Below are 21,666 nucleotides of genomic sequence, written 5' to 3' on the forward strand. Positions count from 1 at the left end.
AGACAGCACAGTTCCACTCTAGACTGCATTTTTAACAAGATTCCTTGGAGATTTGTGTGCACATTCAAGTGTAAAAAGAGTTCCCTGTTTGAACCTGTCCCCATACCTCTAGCTGGCCATCACTTGCAAGGTTCCCTTGGAAGCAGGTTTTTTGCTTATGTTAGGCCAACACAGAAACAGGTAAGAGGAGCCTAAAGGGCAGAGAGGGAGAAAAACTAATTATTTCCAGCAGCTTTGCTTCAGCACCAACAATGACACTGAAGGCATGAACACATACCTAATTGCAGTAGAAAGCCCTAGAGAACTTGAAATGGAAAAGCCAGCGTTGGTCTTGTGTACAGCAGGCCCGAGTTCTGGTTTTGTCTGTAGAGATGTCTCCACATGACGCTCATCCTCCAGTTTGGTGACCTTTACTAAACATGCCCAACAGCAACTGAAAAGATCCTTTTTCATACATTTGAGGAATTTTCTTCTCATTGATCGGGCTAGGCAAGGATGCATTCATCAATAACAAATAGTTCATAAAACAGTGTGAAATGTGTTATTTGCAAAGCTACTTGGCAAGGCCCCTGGCATCAAATTTAATTAAGCCAGAGGAAAAAGTTAAATTAGTAATACACTATTGTCCTTCTCATAAGACAGTGTTTGAGTTACCTTGGTTAAAGCAATGCAATGAAAAAAATCAGCATCTTGTTTCTAGGATTTAATATTTTCTTAAAACTTGTGTCTATGGAACTCACATAAGAGCTGATGCAAATACAGATTTCTGAATCCAAAATAGGTCAAAAGGAGTCATTAGGTGTCTGCCTTGAAACATTTAGCCAGCTCTTTGATAGAACATTCCTTCTCTTTGTCATTTTTTCACCTGCTTTCAGTTAATAGTTAGAACCCTTGGAATAATTTCACATGTATAAATGGATTCCATTTATTTGACAGTTTAAAAAGCAATCCATTTGAAATTGCACCTTTTGCTTTATTCAAATAGTGCCCATTACCAAATAGCCTTGGCCACGTCTCTAATAACTCACTGTGTAGAAAAGAGAATTGGGTTTTACGTGCCTTTCAGATTCAGAGTGTTCCAGAGCGTTTTCTAAATCAGCAAGGCCACAGGCACAGGTGGAAAGTGCATTTCCTGGGTTTATCTTGGGCCCTGGTTTCAATGCCTTTGGACTGCAAGTGTCTCTTTCTGCAACAGTGTGTTTTCTTCTGATTTGACACAGTTTTAGCCATTTTGATAGCTTAGTCCATGGGTGATGGGCATATTTTTTTTCTTAAAAACCCTTTCCTATGACAAGATGATCCTCACTAATTAGTATCTTTTGCATAGATTTTTTAAATTTGCTAGAATGAACTTCTCCTTGACTTTGAATTCCTCCTACTCTGTAAGATTGTATCCGTATCTGTAACATTGCACCAGCTAGGCAATGGTTCTCAAACTTGAGCTTGCCTCAGACTCCCCTGAAAGGTTTGTCAAAACTTACACTGCTGAACCCCACCCCAAAGTTTCTGCTTCAATAAGCCTTGGGTAAAAACTGAGCATTTGTATTCTAACCCATTCCCAAGAGAAGCAGATGATGCTGATCCAGGGAGCACACTTGGAAGACCCAGTGTGCTAAATTATGCTAGGGGAAACAACAGAAGTTTGTTTCTGGCTGGTGCCTCTGGGCTGTCAAGAGGTATGTGTCTTGAGGTGGGGGTCACACAGGTACCTGGGAGCAGCCACAGCCGCAAACATTCCTGCCTGCCATGCCAGAGGGAAAAGAGACCTCCTCAGGCATTTGTGCTGACCATGGAAGGCACTGGCCCAGAAGTGACCTGTTCACCACTCATTGGCCAAGGCTAGTCACAGGGCTAGACCAAGCCCCAGGAGGTCCAGAAGTGCTATTCAGGCTGCTGATTGAAACTTGAACTCTGTAGTGGGCAGCCCCAATGACACCCACATCAAGAGCAAACCTTTACTCTCCTCCCTGCTTTCTGAGTCCTGTCCTGCCTGCCTCTTCCTCCTCTCTAGTAAAGTAGGTCCTACTGCTGAGTTCCAAGGCCCTAGTGTGTATCTCCATCATAGTATTTCCATCACATGGTTTTGTGATATGGGCAAGAGCACTTGTCTCCTCCTAGCAAGCGAGGGTCTCGAGGACTTACCTTCTTATCTATGGCCAATGGCCTGTAGACTACCAGGTGCTCAAGAAGTAAAGCACATATTGAGGACAAAGAACAGTCATCCTCTGAGGTAGTAACACTCTTATCATCACTTTAGCACACCCCAGGTTTCCATACATCTTCACTGTCAAGGTCACCAATGACCTGTGGATATGCAGAATTGGATGTTCCTACCTGATCTTACAACAGTCACATCCTTACCTTCCTTAGCAATGCTCACTTAGAGTTTTTCCTTTCTTCTCTGCTCAGCTCTTCTCAGCATTATTGGGGGCTCCTCCCTCAGTCCTCTGGGGCTCTGTTTTAGATCCTGTGTTCTTCTCATTACCCATCTTCCATCACCTCTTTCTCTACTGCAGACTCAAGTCTGTATCTGTGGCTGGAATCTTGTCGGTAATTTGACTGGCCTGTTCACAATAGCTTTCTCTTCCCCCATCTAAGCAATCATCAAATCTATCCGCTTCTTGACATCACCACTCCACCTTGACATCACTGGGTCCCTTTCTCACCTGGACCATGGCAACAGCCTTCTTAACCAGTTTCTCTAGCCCCAATCTTTCTGTCATCCCTCCTTCACCCATCAGCTAGAGTAATTTTCTGAAGAAAGAAAATCTATGTCCCTTCCTTCTATAAAACCTTCAGACTCCCTATTGCTCTCTGAAGAAAGCCCTAGTTCTTTGTCTTGACTTATAGGACCCTACATGGCTTATAACCAACCCTTACAACACTGACACCTGTGAAGTTTCCCAACCATAAGGGGTGGAACCTGGACATCATTGTTTCCTCCAAACTGCAGCCAGGGCAGAGGACCACTGCCCCAGAACGTCCTGCCCCTTTGGCCCACGCTGGCGACATTCTCTCACCCCAAACTCCAGCCATTCAGAACCTTCTGTAGGGTCCTCCTTGTTCTCCAAGGACGGCTCTCATTTCACTTGTTTGCCACCTCCCAGACTCCCTTTGCCTAACTAGCTCTTCCTTTTGTTTTCATAGACAGAAAATCACTTCCAGGACCACTGAGACTGAGTTCAGAGCCCCTCTTCTGTGGATTTATGATGTCTTTTATTCTTATCAAATAATTCATCTTGCTGCATTGTAACTACCTATTTGCTGTGTCTAGTTTCCACCAGACTGTAAGCTCTGTCAGGGCAGAAACCATATCTACCATGCTCCTACCCCAGACTCGGTAGTTGCTCAGTAAATACTCACGGAAGGAAGGGGCAAGCATACCAGCCCACACTCAAAACAGTGGCATGATTCACCTTGTGGTCTGCCCTATGCAGAGTTTGTCATCTTTAGATCTTTTGGGCACCATAATAGCCCTGGTGGGTAGGCAACTAGAATTAGCACCCCTATTTTGTGGACATCTCAGTAGGTCAAGATGTCTTACAATAAAGCAGCCTACCCAAGATTACATGAGTCAGCCAGCCAAGGTTTGAACCCAGCTTTCTGCCCTTTGTACACTGATCACCCCGTTAGGTGAGCTGACTAGCTCAATGGGTCACTTGGTTCCTACAGAGACACAGGGCTATGTGTCACAGCACTGTTTCCTGCATGGGCCATCTGCTGGCCCCTGGGTAATCTTGGGAACCCCCCAGCCAAAGGGGAAACAATGTGTATCCAAGAAAACACACTGGGCATGAGCTTCCCCTAAATCAAGGAATGCAACTGCTGTATACTTTGTAAGCCTACCCCTTAGATTCTTGTGATTTGAACATGGAAATAACCAGCTCCTTCGCTTACCATTTGTTTAGAAGACATTGACGAACACCTAACAGTGGAGCACTTTCTGCTCATTCCCCTTGCCACTCCTTAACCTTACAAATAATACATCAGTCATAGAGAGGACTGACAGACCATGGCCATAAAATCCAGCACTAGTGACAAAAAGAACAGGCACTTGATGTCTTTTATGCAATAATCTCCGAGATGGTCCAGGTTTGGAAGGTAGCTTTGCTCCGCCTCATCACTCAGAAACCCAAGCTTCTTGTACCTTGTGGCCCTGCCATATACATGGTCTCAGCTGACTCAGCACCACAGCTGGGTTGCAGTCAATAGGATGGAGGATGAGGGCAGGAATTGAAGCATTCAGTGTTGCAAGGCCCAGATGAAGAAGTGGCCCGTGACACTTCTCTTCATAGTCCACTGGTGGAAATTTAGTCGCATAACCACACCTAACCAAGGAAGGCTGGAAATGTCCGAGCAGTGTGTGCACAGTGAGAACCCTGTTACTGTGGGAGCAGAGGAAGGATTTAGGAGGTCAGTAACCAGCCTCCACCAGAGATATGGGAGTGACTTGTCCAAGATTCCCCAGGTATAAAGTCATAAACCCAAGGTGCAGACCCAGGGTGCTCTCTACCCACTGCTCCTCTGCCCACTCAGCTGTTGTGATTCTGATGGTGGCGACAAGGCATGAACAATGGTGAAGGCTATTTGACAGGGGATTTGGGTCAGAAGGTACCTCCAATGTAGACCCTTGACAATTTTCTGCTGTTGGATTGGCCTCTTGCTCAAAACATGACACAAAACACAGCGTTTCCTTTATGGTCGCTGCACTGCACAACTGAAGGCAAGAGCCACTGGGGTTTTGTTTCTCCATGAATACTTTGTTGTGTTTTAATGTCTCTTCATTTCTTTCTAATAGCTCAGGTCTCAAAAGCTCTGGACTCTCTGCACTTCTGAAAAGGCCTTAATACATGGGGGAAAAATGATCAGCACAGGGAGAGAGGGGCAAAGAGAGCTCTGGAGGAGAGTTCTATGAACAGGAGCAAGAATCTCACCAAGGGGAATTTCTAAATGCAGCTGGGATGTTGGGACAGACAGACACATCTGCAGCTCTGGTTCAGGCACATGCTCGCCAGTCACTCACCACCAGAAGCCAATACCACACAGTGAGCATGATTCTGGTCCTGCAGTTTGTCAAGAAATATGTTTTATTCCAAGTTTTAATGTGGACATGTTTCACTTTGGCCTCTTTGGAGACTTCTGTATGAACATTCCTGCTAATTCCCACTCTAGGGACAGTCAAGGTTGGGAAGACGGGGCAGACAAAGCTCTGCAGACTGAAATGTATTTTGAACATGGGCTACTTCCTGGGTAACCTAAGTAGTTCCCTGTGGCATCTGGGCAGAAATGCTGTCCCATTGTCCAGAAAATGGGAGCAGTAAGCCCAGGGACCAGCCTGGGCAGCCATCTGCAGGGAGTTTGCCAAATACCAGGCCAGCACTTGCCAGACATACGCGCTTATGTCCCCAGTTGGAGAACTGAGCGTTCTTTGGTTGTTGCCCAGATAACATGAACTTGGAGTTGAGCAACCAAACAATTGCCGCCAGGTTCAGTCCCCCCAGGAAGATGTCTCAGGCTCATCAGACTTGGTATCTAGCCCAGGGTCTCACTCTGGGAACTCCAGCTCCCCCAAATCTCACTTACTTAGCACTTTTAGAAGTTTATTTGTCACCACACGAAATCCAAACTGGGAGTATCAGCAGCTGGCTCTTCTCCAACTGGTTACTGAGAGATTCTGTTTCCTTCCACCTCATAGCTGTGCTATCTTTAATACAGGGCTTCTGGGGGCACCAAGTTTGTACTAAAACAGAAGAGGAGGAAAGACATGGAGATCTCATGGGGAAGGTTTTGTCTGGATCAGATCTGGATATGGTGAATTCGCTTCCCACATTGCAGGGGTTGGAACTCAGCCACCTGGCCATGGCTGCCAGCAAGGCTAGGAGATGAGGCTTCAGATAAATGAGGGGACTTGGTAAGTTGTCTTGACCATGCACAAGCAGTTATCTTGCTGGAATCTCAACAAGAACAATCATAATCATAGATCATACTTATCTGTCCTTACCTTACTTTCAAAGCCCTGACATCCATTGATCCATTTAACCCTCCAACAGCTCTATGAGGTGAGTACCATTATAAGCACCCATTTGTAAATGTAGGAGCCCAAGCCTCAGAGTAGTTAAATAACTTCCCCCAAAGTCCCACATCTAATAAGTAACAAAACTGGGATTGGAAACCAAACCCAGACTTTGGGCCCAGAATCCCTGTCTTCACCATCCTGCCATGAGCTTTCCCATTCAAGCCCTCCTTTTAGGCAGGCAAGAATTAGGGAAAGTTTGGGACTCTTGGAACATTCATGACTTATTATTGTATTTCAGATTGGACATTCCTCTTTCTCTGAGCCTTCTTTTCAATTACAAATGTGTATAGTTATTCACACCCTAGCTCAGGGACAACTAAAACCACGTTCACCTGGCCCAGGACCACCAAATGCCCCTCTCTACTCATCCACTGTTAGTTAGGAATCACCAGGTTCTTTCCTTCCCATAGATTAGTATAGGTTTTAAGAACACCTGGAAAAGAGAAAAACACTCTCTGCTTCCAGCTTCCACCTGGTCCCATCATGCCCCCTTTTGTAATTCCCCTTCCTAACTTTTAATAAACTCCATTACACACTCATATCCTATCATGGACTCTTCCATGTGGGACATAAAGAATTTGGAAATCTTCTGATCAACGACTACATCATTGCCATCAACACTTTTATAGATGGGGAGACTGAGGCCTGGAGAGACAGAGCAAGGCTAAAGCTCAGATCTGCTCTAGGTTCAGAGCTCCCTGCCTGCACATGTGAGCTGTCCACAAACACTTGCTAAATGAATGAGCTAACTTATGGCTTTGCCTCTCCCTATGATCAAAAGTGTTAAAAATACCAAGTACTTCTTCAATTTTTGCATGGTCCATGGTCCCTGCATGGGGGCTAAAAGCTGAATAGGAGTCTAGGATGAGCAGACTCAGCCATTTGAAAATAAATTAGCAACAGATTGGGGGAATTAAAAAAAAAAAAAGGCCCAGAGGAGATTTCCCACCAGGTTGCATAACAAAGTGTCCCCCAAAGTAATACTAATACTTTAATGGCTGGTACGCAATGACAAAGGACCTGCATGACTCAACATTTTAAATTAATTTAAAGGATTTCGGATGAATGCTATTGACTAGCTTTGCCAATCTCTCCTTGCTCCCCTCCCCACTTTTTAACCAGGTTCTGAAAGCAAATTCTCTAGCAAATCCTTACCTGCAAGACAGAGCTATTTCAGGTAGGAAAATGCAGATACTTCCAAAGATATCAAAGGACAGGCAGAAAAAAGCTGTTGGGTCATGAAAACAAGACAGTTCTGTCCTTCCCTCTGCCAGTGGCTAAAACCATCCTAGGTCATGCGTGTAAACAGTCATGAGGCCATTCAAGCCCAGAGAATTCTAATCCCTCAGGCTGCTGGTAAACAATAACGTATAAACTTATGATTTGTATTCTGTTTCAAAGGCCAGTGATCAAAAGACAGTTAGCAGACAGGCAGCCTGGTGAGCTTTAGACCTTTGTGTCTGAATCCACACGTTATAATATCCTTCTGTGGATCTCGTCTTCTCATCCGTCATTCTTGGTTCCATTAGAACCTTCTCTTGGTCACATGAGCCATGTCTGACTGCGCAGGCTGTGCTGGTGGGAGAGCGACCCTGCCACCATTTCTCAGGCTCTCGACATGGCTCTCCAGTTTACATGGAAGGAGCCTGTGGAAGAGGCCCTAGTGTCTTTAAGCAAGAGAGAGAGAAAGTGTCCATCCTTGAGCAGATACATACTTTTAGGACATTTGTGCCCTTGAGCAACAGCTTAATAAATGGAGCCCTGGTGACCTGTAAGAAATGGAGACTTTCAGATACAGCAGTCATTTTCTCTTTGCCACAAAGCATTAATGTTCAGGAGTTGAGTTTCATAAGGAAAAGCACACGATGGTTTTTAGAAGCACTCACACTGGGACCAGGGGAGGATTAGCGATGCCATGGCCTGCCCGGAGTAGGGTTGTTGCTGGTACTTCTTGATTTCTTCATCTTCCCCTGTTCTGCTTTCTGTCCCCCACTCCCCTTAACTCCCACCAAGACTCCTCTGTCTCATGGAGTCTAGCATGTTCCTTCTCACAAAATCCTATAGAATCAAACTTCATTTTCACTGAGATATTAGCTGGAAGAGTTTAAATGCAGTGGTTCACTGTCTTTAGGGTCACACATGTCTTTGAAAATCCAATGGACTCTATAGACCTAGTTCTCTAGGACAGTGTAGACTAGATACACCAGACTTTAAATATAACTTCTGGAGTAGTAGAACCGTCCCCCAAAACCCGCCTTCTAAGGGCTTTCAAGAACTCCTGGTTTAAGCCAGGTGTGTGGCATGTGGTACATACTTGTAATCCCAGCACTGGGGTGGCTGAGGCAGGAATTATAATGAGTTCAAGGCCAGCCTGGGTACCCTGTATCAAGAAATAAAAGAAGCCCTGGTTTAAGGTAGATCCTGACTCCACTCCCAAGACCTCACTAAGGACAATTTCTATTTTAGAAATAAACGAAATGGCCAAAGAATCTTAGCTATTCAGAGAAGTCTGATCAATTTCTTGTTGCTGCTGTAAAGAAAGAGAATTCTAATGCTGGCTCTGAAAGAGTTCAGGGGTTCTGTGGTTGATTAAATTTTGGAAACACTTGCTGTATCCCACTTTGGAGATCTGCAAGGTACATAAATGGCTCTGAGAAGCTCCACGTGGAGTATCTTTTATTTTGTTGCATTCAGCGTTTCTCAAACTCATTTCACCTGGAATTCCATCTTGCTCCTACCACCACTTAGTAACCCCACAGAACTGGTGTTTTAAGGAATTCGGAAATAGCCCAATCTGCAGTTTACAGGATGGGGACTCTGAGACTCAGAGAAGGGATGTGACTTTCCCAGGGTCACAGTGAGGCAGTGGTGGAGCTGGACCTCTGAACTTTATCTCCTTCTTCCTGACTCTTCTCAGTAGAGAGGTCTTCACTTAGCATGAAAAGGGGCAATGTTCTCAGCCCCCACCTTCCTCTGAGAGGAGCATACAGAGCAGAAGGCTGAGTCCAAGTGGCTGAGGTGGGGACCATCAATCTGTGCCACAGTGTAATCAACTCCCTCCTTGGGTCCTCACAGCCCAGAGCCCTGATATACTTCTGGGTTTTGTCTCATGGGTGACATTCTGAGTATCTGGGGGATGGGAGATTTATGCTGGGGGTCTCAGCATGCCCATCCTAGCACAGATTACAGAACAGAGAGCTGGGGGTCAGGCCTACCTCTCAGAGACCCTCTTACAGATCCAGTGACCCCAGCTGGTATAACCCCAGTGGGCCATCCCTAGTACAGATGCCTCAAACCCCCACCCGCAGCACGTACATCTGCAACCAGGAGAAACCAAGTTAATAAGAGCAGCAGTGGTCTGGTGGCGATGAGTGGGGCAGAATGAGCCTTGCTCTCTGTCTGCTTGCTTAAAACCTTCAAATGATGGACTCCATCCCCCCATGGCTCCAAAACCTGGCTAGTTATGTGGGGATGCACTACCACTTCATACCCATTCCCCCAGGGCACCTGCTGGTTTCATTTTCTCAAACACACTCTCTAAGCCTTTCTTTAACTTCCCAAGGCCATGAATGTCCTTTGGCTCACCACTGAGGACCCAGAAATCATGTGGTCAAAGGATGCTAAGGGTTGCTAAGAAGTTGAAAGAAAATGGCCTGAGATTATCCTACTGAAAAAAAAAAAAACCCACAGATTTCCTTGCCTTGCTTATAAGGATGTAGAAATTGCATGCATTACTATGTGTGGACAGACTGGAAATAAAAATAGTTCCTTTGATAAAAAGAAAACAGCCATGCCTTTAGCAAGGGTCCTAAGTCCTTCCCAGAACAGCAGACTGGGGCCCTGCTTGCCATAATAGAGAGACACAGCCTATAGAGCTACCCGAACACAGGCCCTCACAGTGTGGCCAGGAGTCACCATCTGGGTCAGCAGAAGCTGTGCTGACCTTGAGAAGGATGACTCGGAATCCAGGCTGAGAGAGAGAATTCTGGGATGGACCCCCAGTGCCCACCATGCTGGGGAGGGCAGGGGAGGCTGTGGGGAACACACAGTGGATGAGAATTTGCAATTGCTGGGCAAGCCCTATCTCTGGTCTTGGCTCCATCACAAGCAGTGTGACAACAGGAAAGTCACTTCACTTTCCTGAGGTTCCTCTTGTCTAAATATAGGGGCATTCCTGCCATTTTAGAAGTCACTCGGAGCCTCTCCTTTACTAAATACCCCTCAATGACAGAGCAGAGTATTTACTGGGTGAGATTTTGACCTCCAGATCACCATGATCTGGTGTGGACACCCCTTTGTGACAGTGCCCTGTACCCCTCCTTTCCTTGGTAGCTCACCTTCCTCCCTAATGACAGGCCTAACAGCATTAGCTCCAAACTCCTAAATTGAGAAATGTTCAACTGCAGATTGTTTGCATCGTGCATTCAAAGTACGAGGTGGTGTTTGAGAAGTGTTGCCATGGAAACAGTGAAGCAAGGAGGCAGCTAACTATGAAGAGAAATAATCCAATATTAACACGTACAAGCTACGCTCTTGGCTGCTGTAAATGAAATATCACATTACTGGGCAGGTGGCCGCTGTCCATGTGTTGGGCCTAGTCTTAAAAATTGGAAGAAACTCTCTCTTGGGTCTGACTGGTTAAAGAAACCACACACATTCTGAGACTCCCTGACTTTGGGGGCAAAACCTGGGAGGGGTCCTAGCTCTAAGCGTTGAGACTTTCAGGCTAAGAGCTCTCATACTTTGTTGACGAGGGACCCACTTGGGCAGGACAAATGATCTCAGGGTCCACTGCTCCATCCAGTCCCAATTTCCAGCAGAAAAGGGACTGTGTGACAATATGCCATATGCCATTAGAAAGCAAATTTGGGGAAGCCAGAGGTACATGCACACATCTACCTTTGCTCAAAGGTATGGATGGTTCAAGTGCAAATCAAACTGTTTATAACATTAGAGTATGGGTATTGGAAAATTAGAGACCCCCCCACATGGTTGATACACACTGCAGGGTTAGCCAAACACCCCACCACATTCTCCATGGATACAGCTGGACCTGAATTCACAGGACTGTGTAGCCATGGAGCAGGACGAGCAGCAGCTGGAAAGCACAGCCTAGTGGAGATGGCACCAATGAGACACCGGCCATGCAATGGGACACCTTGCCCCAAATTACAGAATTCCCAGACATCTCTGCTGCCAAGAGCTAGGTGGCAGCCAGCCTTCTCAGCTGAATGCTGAATTGGAGTCCTCCATGACCTCTGCTCATTTAACTTCAGAAACACTGCTCACTAGAATACCTCAATACTTATTTATTAAGTGACCTTGGTTGTATGTGACAACGACACCCTTTAAGGTAGTGTTGTATCCTTTGCTTGAGGCAAAATGAGTGTGTTTGCAGCAGGAGGGTCCCCCCAGGCTCTCCTATGGCTGCAAACCTCTGGGAATCCTGGGTAGCAAAGCCAAACAGGTAGATTCCCCTGTAGCTTCATCCTCGCCTTCCCTGGTCACCTGAAGTGACAGGTGCTGAGAGCTTCTATCCCCCACCTGTCTGTGTGCCAGCTGCACTAGAGCTACCTGGAGTTACCTTCCTGGGCCACCTTCTGAAAATTCTGATCTGCGAAGTCAGGGATGGAGCTCAGGAATCTACATTTCCAAACATGGCCCCAGAGCCAGTGAGGAGCATTCAGACAAAGCCATGAGCTCTGAGGGTCAACAGACCAAGGCTAAATTTCCATCTGCCACATCCTCCTGTCTAGGATCTTCACCTGGGTGGGAACCTCAGCACTTGCATGTGAAGAAGGGAAATGTGAGAATCACAGGCTGGATGGTGACAGAGCATTCAGGCCGGCTCAGCCCCTGACACTGTTCATTTTGAACCCAAGGGGGTTGAGTTCCCATGTAAGTCATTTATTGTTATGCCTTATAGCCCATATATAAGCTACATATATTCTTTTATGTGTACTTAATGCTTTGTAGGGTTTTTTTTTTTTTAATTCTACTGGGGGAAAAAAAGAAAATACAATTTAGAATCAAAAAGATCAATGTTCAAATCCCAGTACTGCCACTAGTTGTGCTCACTAACTGTGCCACCTCCCCTCCCTAAGCAGCAGTTCATGGACTTTAAAATGGAAATAATAATCCTCACCTCACAGGGGTTTGTGAGGGTTGAAAACAAACTTCTCTAAAAATCTTTTTGAGACAAATCCAGATAGAACTGTTTGAATAAGTCCACGAATGGGTAAAAATGCAAAAAAGTATAGAGTGGTTGGCCCAATGTCCTTGGGCAGAGGAGGCAATGAGTGGTGGCCTCTACCTTGGCTGGCCCTGACAGGTCCTTCCATCAAGGACAGCAATAGTGGTTGTGGCCAGATGGGCGTTGGACGCCCCAGAAGGGCGGAATAGGGGCTAATAGCTTAGATTCTTCTGGGTGGACAGAGGAATGGCTGTTCCCCTCCCTGGTCAGGAGTAGCTGGCACCACAAGTCCCAGGGGAGATTTACAGCAGGTGAGTGGAATCAAGCCTCAAAGAACTAAAAGGAACCAAGTCTGGAGCCACCAGCCCATCTTGCTTCCCTTCTCAGGAAGGTGAACAGCTGGGGCAGAGCCAGGCTCACACTTCTCCACAATAATTTGAGGCACAGGCCTGGGAATCCCTCCAAACTGGCTCTGTGTACCCAAGAATGAGGTCCAGTCTCACTGCCTTCATCTCATGGCCATATAATGCTTCTGGGGACACAGATGGCTCCGAGTCCTGCTGCTTAGGCCATTGTAGCTCCTTCGGAGCAAGGCAGAATTTGGATCCTTCAAAGTCACTTCTCTAACCACCCTCAGAAAACCTGGGAATCTGTGTTTTAGCCAGCCTTCTGGGTGGTTCTGATTGGCTCAAGCTTGAGAACCACCACCCTAGAGTGTGTCCTCTTTGGTTTGATAGAAAGTTGGGCTCCTGCCACATCCTCTATTCCAGCTGGTGGAGTTGGTAGGGGGAAGAGAACATGAAGGAGCCTGCCCCAACCTAGCAAGTGGCTCACAGTTCACTGATAGTTGGATATGGCCATGCCTATCCCCAAGAAGGACTGGAAAACCATCTGCAGTGAGGTGGTTCTATAAAGAAGGAAGTCATGTTAGCTTTCCATCACTGTGACAAAATGCCTGAGAAAACCTACTTCAAGGAGGAAGGATTTATTTTGGCTCATGGTTTCAGAAGTTTCAGTCCATGGTCTGCTGGATCCATTGCTTTGGGTCTGAGGTGAGCCAGAGGTGGTGGGCATGTATGGTGGAGGAAGCAAAGAGAGAGAAGCAAGGGGCCAGTGGATATCTACTGTTCAAAGGCAGGTCCTACTTCCTCCAACTTGGTGCCACCTTCTACAGTTTCGTCCATCTCCCAAAAGTCTATTCAATTATGAACCCATCAAAGGATTAACCCACTGGTGAGATCAGAGCCCTCATGATCCACTCACTTCCCCAAAGCTCATCAGCTAGCACCTGGCCTTTGGGGGCCATTTTAGATCCAACCATGCAGAAGGAGAGAGCAGATTTGGGTGGACTAACTCAGTTTCTGCTGTGCCTGTCCTCTGGTCACCCTGGTAGTCACAGCATGGGAGATCGAAGCAGCCCAGCCTGCATTGGTGGATCCATGTGCAGAGAACAGGGAAGGGCAGAGAAAGTGGGTTTTCAATGTGAGGGGGTGACTGAGCTCTTCTTGTCTTTGTGTCTGGCAGTCCCCAGCACTGCCAGGGACCACCATAATGTCCCCATGGTAACTTTTTCACTGCAGCATTTCATGCTTTCTTGACTTCCTCTTACTAAATCTTGCCTTTTCTGTTGGCCATTATTCCAGGTGGAAGAAAACTAGATCAAATAATTTATGCAGGTTCTGGTGGCATCCGTAGAAGCACAGGATCCTCATGTAAAGAAGTGATCGTAACAATTCTATCATTTCTCAGGCCATAGGTAGAATATCATGTTAAGTTCTAATGGCCGCATTTTAAGAGGAACATTAATGACTTAAAACACATTTATTTAAAGGAGGGTGACAATGATAGTTGGAGGATTACTGGCCTTGAAAGGAAGATGTAGCAGAGGAGGGCATGGATTTGCCTTCAGACGAGCTTGACTTACTCCATGTCTCCAAAGAGGAAGGAGCTATGGACATTGAGCATAAGAGACAAGGAGTCAGATTTGGGGTCTGGAGAACTGACAGCGAGTTTTAACAACAGTGCAGTGGAGCCATTGTCTTGTGAGAAGTAAGTTCCTTAGAGGCAGGAGTTAGGTAGCCACCTGTCTAGGATATTGTAGAAGGCATGCGTGGACTGATGAGGTTTGCGTCAATCCCAACCACAAAGTGTTTGGCCCTAATGTACTTGTGCTGGTGACTCCAGGTCAAGTTGTTCAACCTCATTTGTACACGTGGGAGTCCCTGCTGGTGTACCTCACAAGGGTTCAATGACAAAAAGAAGCAAGCTCCTTAGAGATTTAAATGCTAGTCAAAAATACACTTGATGATGATGACAGTGACAGTGATAAGTACTTCTCTACTTGTATCATTCACAGGGAAGTCCTAGGAACCCAGCGCTTCGGCAATCCCCAAGAACAGACTAAACGTCAACGCTTCAGACATGAGCGAGGGTCAGGGGGAAGAGGATGACATTTTTATCTAAACAGGACATTGGGAACTCTTTGGTCACACCACCTGCTCAACCTACATTTATAACCAAATTCAGCAGAAACCATATTACCTGGAACTCTGCCAGCCCAGAATGATGCAGCATCCCCACCCCCCACCCCTGCCCTCGAGTGTAAACCCACCTGACATTTGCATGAATGGCTGGCGCTTCTGCCAGCTGCTTGGATGTGCTCAGGACAGCCCCCTCCTCATCACAGCCCAGCTTGGTTTCACTGAGGTCTCTTTCAACGTTCCCTGCAGGGGTGGTTGGAGCACATCTGTATGTGCTTCAAGGTGAGTTTGTTTCAAATTTTCAAATTGGGTTTTGGGTAGTAATGCCATGGTGCAGAACTGAGCCACTGTCAGCAGACAAATGCAGGGCTGACGTCTGTGGGCCTATTATCCGGGCTGCTCCAACTACCCAGGAAGGCCATTGTGAGGGCTCACTTGACCAAAAAGCAAAGGACAGTGGGGACAGCCGCTGAGTTCTCTGCTGATCATTTTGCTGATTGTGTAACCAGGAGGCCGAGAAAGTTCCATCAACTGGCATCACAGGAATGTGACAGAGGGAGAATTTGTGGGACTTCTGTTCCTGCTCTGCCCGGTCATGCCAAAAGAGCCTAAAAAAAAGCAGTTTTTCATGCCATAGTTTACTATGTCTATTCTGTTAGATTCTTAAATTTCCCTGTTTGTAGTATCTGTGTAAGGCCCACAGGTACATGGTGACATTTTAGGAACAATGATTTTTTTTCACATTTTGTTAGATTGCTTTCTCCCATTCAGAAAGATAAAAGATACTTGGGGATGTGAAATGAAACTGTATATACTCAACATTATTGTTCAACCTGTTAACTTTTACTGGACTAAGCCAGTCTTTTTTTTTTTTGGTCAGACTGAGGTTTGAACTCAGGGCTTTCAGCTTGTAAAGCGGATGCTCTACCACTTAAGCCACACTTCCAGCTCACTTTGCTATGGTTATTTTGGAGATGGGCTTTTGTGAACTATTTGCCCAGGCTGGCCTCAAACCATGATCCTTCTGATTTCAGCTGCCCCAGTAGCTAGGATTACAAGCGTGAGCCACCAGCTGTATCCATGGAGAATGTGGTAGGGTGTTTGGCTAACCCTGCTGTGTATATCAACCATGTGGTGGGGTCTCTAATTTTCCAATACCCACCAGCGCCCAGCCTAAGCAAGTCATTTTTATAGATAAAGAAACAGGCTTGATTATGATCAGATGCTAGGATACAAACCCAGGTATCCCATATTCTTCCCATGACAATAGAGCAGCCTCCTTTCACTGACTCGTTCATGTGGGAAGTAGTAAGTAAGTCCCTGCTATGTGTTGGACACTGTTGTAGGGATTGGCAAACGAGCAGTCAATGAGACAGATAAAAGTCCAGCTCTACTGAATTTACATTCTAGAGGGGAGAATTTCTGTTTTCCCAAACATGTGAGTGTGCCTCTTACATCTTGCCTGGTGCTGAGCACTTAATCAGTTGTTAATAAATACCTAATAAGTAAAAGAACAACTGCTCTATTTGTGACTTTGGTCCATGACTCTTCTTTCCCTTCCCCAAGGCCACATCCATAGAGTATTCCAGCTAATAGCGCACCCAGACAAAGTTGAGGTCACTTGTGGATGGGTACATTAGCTCCATTCCATTCCAGGGAGCAATTTCTAACCTTTCTCCTAAAGCATTGAACTTGGAATAATTTCCAAATGACAGGTGCACAAATTATTTCTCCAAGGAGAAGACAACCTCACCTTCCCGCTTTTCATCATGCAAACCTTCCAACTGCATTTGGTAATGAGTAGAAGTAGATAAGTGAGATCCAAAATTCATATTTAACTGTTTGAAAAAAAAAACTGTTTTAGTTGAAAAGGGAGTTGAACAGAACAGGGGCCTGGGGAGGTCAAGAGCTGTGTGAGTTATAGACCAGCCAAGGTAAAAGAGCAGAGAGGCAAAAGGTTAGAGTTTTAGAGAGCCTTTTTTTTTTTTTTCAGTTTTAATATGAAAGTTTAAGGTCAAGGTCTGGGGCTCAATTGTTATTTGTCTTTGTTAAGTCCCTTGTGTCCTGTCTACAGAATTAGACTGCCTTGTCCTGGCAGGGTACTCAAAGTCATTCATGATTCAAATCCACCTGCCTTTCTCATCTCTTACCACTACCCTCCACTAGGAAGGGCACTCCATTCAGCCCGCTCCAGATGTCTTCACAACTGTGAGCTCTTCCAGAACATGCCCCTCTAAACTTCAAGCCTCTGCTCAAGCGGTGGCCTCTGCCTGGAAAACCTCTATTTGATCCTCCAAGGTCAAGTTTAGATGCTACCCCCTCCACAAAGCCTTTCCTTGGACCAGTCAGAATTTAGCCCTTCTTCCTCTGCATTCATGCAGCCTTCTTAACACCTCTCCACAGTGTGTTTGAATTGCTACTTTGGTTACTTCACAGGCCTACAAGATTTTGAGTTCCCTGAGTCTTAAGTGGCCCACGGTACCTGAAACTGCCTCGCATCTATAAATGTTGTGGCATGAGGTCTTAAATACTAACTAAATGTGAAGTTTAGGTTGGAGAAAATGCCCGCCGAATAGAAAAACTTGGACATTGTACTCATTAGTAAAGTAGGATTTCAGAACAGACTTTGGGAACTATCTTAAAGACATTTATTAGCTTGAGATATGTAAGGGCTTGAAGGCAGAAGGATGGATCACGAGCAAAATGAGGATGAAGATGGGTGATGAAGAAAATAGCAACTCCAGGAAAACCAAATGGCTGAAAGGTCAGGGTATTTGTTTCTCCCCTCCCTCTCTACCTGCTTGGCCAGTCTTAGTGATATCTGTTCCTGCCACAGCTACAGCTTCTTCCAAGTGGTTCCCCTCACCGACTTACAGCACACACCTGGGCTCCACTAACCCCACTCCTTATCTTCTACCCTCCAGACCTAGAGGTCTAGAGGTTCCTGCTGACATGGGTCCCCAGGGGCCTCAGCATCCCTGGTTCTTTTTCTTGCTGTACTCATACTTTTATTAATAGGACCTTTCAGCTGAGGACTCTTGAGTCACACCCTGTTATAGTCATACAACTCCTAGACCGCAGCTAATACAGAATTCTGGTGAAGAAAATGCTGGGTAATTCTACACTGGGAACCAGTCAATTATGACCAATAGGCCATATCTGGCCCACTGCTTGTTTTTATTAATAAAGTTTTATTGGGACATCGCCATACCTATTCATTTATAAATTGTCTGGCTATACTGGCAGAGGTACATGGTTATCATAGAGACAGAATGACCTGCAAAGCCTGAAATATTCACCATCTGGTCCTTTTCAGAAAAAGTGTGCCTACCCCTGTCCTGCACTAAGTATGCATGGCTAGGCTGTTACTTTAAATGTCCCCCTAGGGATGGCTGCCTCTAAGCTCTGGTTCTCTCTCCTCTCTCCTTCCTCTGTTCTCACTGCTTTCCAGTCCCTTCTGCATAGGACTTTCAGACTGACCTTGCCAAAATGACTTTGACCTTGTTTGTTCTCCCTCAGGACTCCACCAGATGAAGCGTTAATTTCAGAGCACCTCTCTCTCCATTCCCTGCCTCTCTCACAAAATCAATTGTCACTCTGGCCACTTGTCATGCTGGTTCCTCTGATCCAAGCCACCATTAGTTATATTGTCAGGGGACAGGACACTGGAATACTAGATGTATAAATCCATTTTCACATTCATGTGGATTTCACAATCATTTCCACATAAAAGAAACAAGGCACACCTCTGCACTGAGGAAGTGGCATGGTGTGGCAGAAAAAGCTGAGTGGGCCATGGCAACAGGTGCTCCTGGAGAAGCCCCCAGGGCCAGGTCCTGCAGGGCTGTGGGATCCAGGCAATGGACTTTGGAGGCAAGAAAGGTCCTGGGTTATGCATAGGTGAGTGACATGGTGAGACCTGGCTTAAAAACAAAAAAACAGAACAACAACAAAAAAAACCTCAGCTGCCAGTGTGGAAGGATGGGTTAAGAAGGGAAAGGGAGACATAACGGATGAAGGACACCAGGGCAATCAGTGTCCTGAGTGGGACCAGACATCAGCGAGTGGACTCAGAGTGGCCTGGAGTTACTGATGATTGGCAGAGGGCCTCAGATGGCAGGAGAAGAGGGGGGAGTTGGGAAGGCTCCCAAACTTCTAGCCTGAGACTCTAGAAGAAGCAGACTTGTGCTGAATTGAACAGCTCACGGGAAATCTCTTCCCGCACCCTTAGGCCCAGCTGCAATGTCTGCCCCCTTGTGCAGGGATTGTGTGACTGGTGTGCCCGTTCTTCTATTTCCAATTTCCTAACGGAACCTGCTGTCTAGAACTGCACGGGGAACGGGACAGCCACAGATGATTTCCCGTGCTGGCCCAGGGCTGCTGAGGCAGGAGAAGGACTTTTCCCTTCAGCTGAAAGTTGGCCCTAAGAATGCAGGTGGATGAAAGCATTGGCAGGGGTAGAAATGGCTGGCAACAGTCCCCAAATTTCCCTATGACACCATGTCCTCCTGCTTCTCCCCTTACCAGCTCCACAGAACCAGCTACCACGGAGGGGATGGATGTTTCCTCTGTCAGCAAGAGTACCCATGAGGATGGTCCTCCCAGCCCTGCAGGGGATGGGTGACCCAGAGCAGGGACCTAGGGCATTGGGGCAGATGCTCTGGGATCTAAGACCCTCTCCTTCCCAGGGATGGCTGTAGGCCCTTTTGTTTCCTCAGCCCTTAGAAATGACTAGCATTCTGCTGGGGGTGAGTTGTGTGCCCTGGGGACAGAGGTTGTTTCATTCTGACCTTTCTGGTCAGAGGCCGAAATGCAAATGGGTGAGTCCCCACCCTCCCTGAGAAGCCACCATACAAGAGGCTGGAGCTAGGCATGGCAGCGGGGGGAATTTATGCTCACAGCCAGAGGAACAGCACAGTGCCAGAGATGCTAGCGGCAAGGGCTGCCCACCACCTCGCCTGCTCTTCCGAAGCTCTGCCTTCAAGGAGCAAGACAGAGGCAGCCTCAGGAGCGGAAAAGGAGATGGGGAAAACATAGATAAACTAAGTTGACCAATGGAAACCCTTACACAACACTTTCTTTGGGGGTGGTGCAAAATCAATATGTCAGAAGGAAAAAAGTCCATATGCATCCATCTGCCGTTATTATAATAAAATACTGGAGGCAGGGAATTTTATAAAGAAGTTTGTTTAAAAATTAGAAATAAGGGCAAAATAGTTTCTGCTGGGTAGCGAGGGGGTGGGGGGGGAGAGGAAGGGGATGGGGAGTAAGGGAGGGGGTGGGGGAAGGGGGAAGAAATGACCCAAACATTGTATGTACATATGAATAAAATAAAAAAAAAAAAAGAAGTTTGTTTAGTTCTCAGTTTGGAAACATAAATACAAACAGCATGGTGCCAGCTGTGGGGAGGATTCCCTGGCTAGATAATCTATGGTGGACTGCATCATGACCAGAATAGGGTGTGAGGGAGAGAACCAGTAACAGCTTCCCTCTTAAAGGTACCGTACCCCTTATTGCCACACTGAGGACCAAGCTCCCCACACATGAGCCCTTGGGGGACATACTCAAACCATGTCCATATCACAGCAGGCAGGAATGTCAAGGTCAGTTTCTGAAGGGACTGGGTGGGGAACTCATTTGGAGTTCAAACCAAAGAAAGGAATAGGCTGGGTATGGTGGTTCACATTTATAATCCCAGCTACTCAGGAAGCAGAGATAGGATGATCACATTTTGAGGCCAGCCCAGGCAAAGTTAGTAAGACCCTAGCTAAAAAACAAGCAGGGCATGGTGGTTCACACCCTATAATTCCCTGTACTTGGGAGGCAAAGGTAGGAGGCTTATGTTCTGAGGCTAGCCTGGGGAAAAGTGCAAGACCCTCTCAAAACCAAACTAAAGGGCCAGGTACAGTGTCTCACTCCTATAATTCTAGCTACTTGGGAGGCTGAGATCAGGAGGATTGTAGTTCAAAGTCTGAGGCCAGCTTGTGTGTGTGTGGGGGGGGATGTTTGCAAGATCCCATCTCAATCAATAGCTTGGGCATGGTAGTGTATGCCTGTCATCCCAGCCACAGTAGGAAACCTAACACAGGTTAGGATCACTGTTCCAGGCCAGCTAGGCAAAAAGCAAGACCCTATCTCAAAAATAACAGGAACCAAAATGGCTGGAGGTGTGACTTAAGCAGTAGAGCACCTGCCTAGCAAGCACAAGACCCTGAGTTCAATCCTCAGTACTGTCAAAAAAAAAAGTAATACTGGGACCTCTCCAACCTCAACCCACTGGGATGTCTCTGAGAGGCCTTCCCATTGGTGCAGGTTTTGTGCTTTGCTTTCGACAGTTCACACTCATTTTTGTATTGGGTCAGGCACAGAAGGGTGGGACGCCTACCCTCATTTCCCTGCTAAGAACCCAGGGATCTCACACTTGAAGCCCCATGGTTAGTAGGGCAGATGGGTTTGCAGCCTGGGTCGGGGTTGTTACCTCTGCAGTGAGATGACCCTCAGGTGACTCCAACCCATAATCGGGCCTTAAAACAGTTTCCCTGGAAACAGTCAAGCTTCCCCCTGTACCACAGGGGGCCTCAGATGACAAAAGAAAGAGGCTCTCCCTGCTGACCACCTGCTGTGACCAAATCCTCTGCCACGGGGCTGTCTGGCACAGGTGTGGGTTGCTTCCAACCCTACTGAAACTTCCATTTTATACAGCAATGTTTTAACTCAGCCAAGATGTGTTTAAAAAAACAAAATCACAAAAAAGTTGAGTCAGTTATCTGGAGTATTTGATTAGAACCTAGTCACCAAATGCTATTTAAAAAATCACCCACCCAATTAATTAAGCCTCCAATTACCAGGAAGTTGCAAGATTTTCTGAATGCTACTTAATAAGGCTTTTAGCCTGAAGAGTGTTGTGTCATTTTGTT

The sequence above is a fragment of the Castor canadensis genome, chromosome 3 (genome assembly GCF_047511655.1).
Source record: "Castor canadensis chromosome 3, mCasCan1.hap1v2, whole genome shotgun sequence".
In the NCBI taxonomy this organism is placed as follows: Eukaryota; Metazoa; Chordata; class Mammalia; order Rodentia; family Castoridae; genus Castor; species Castor canadensis.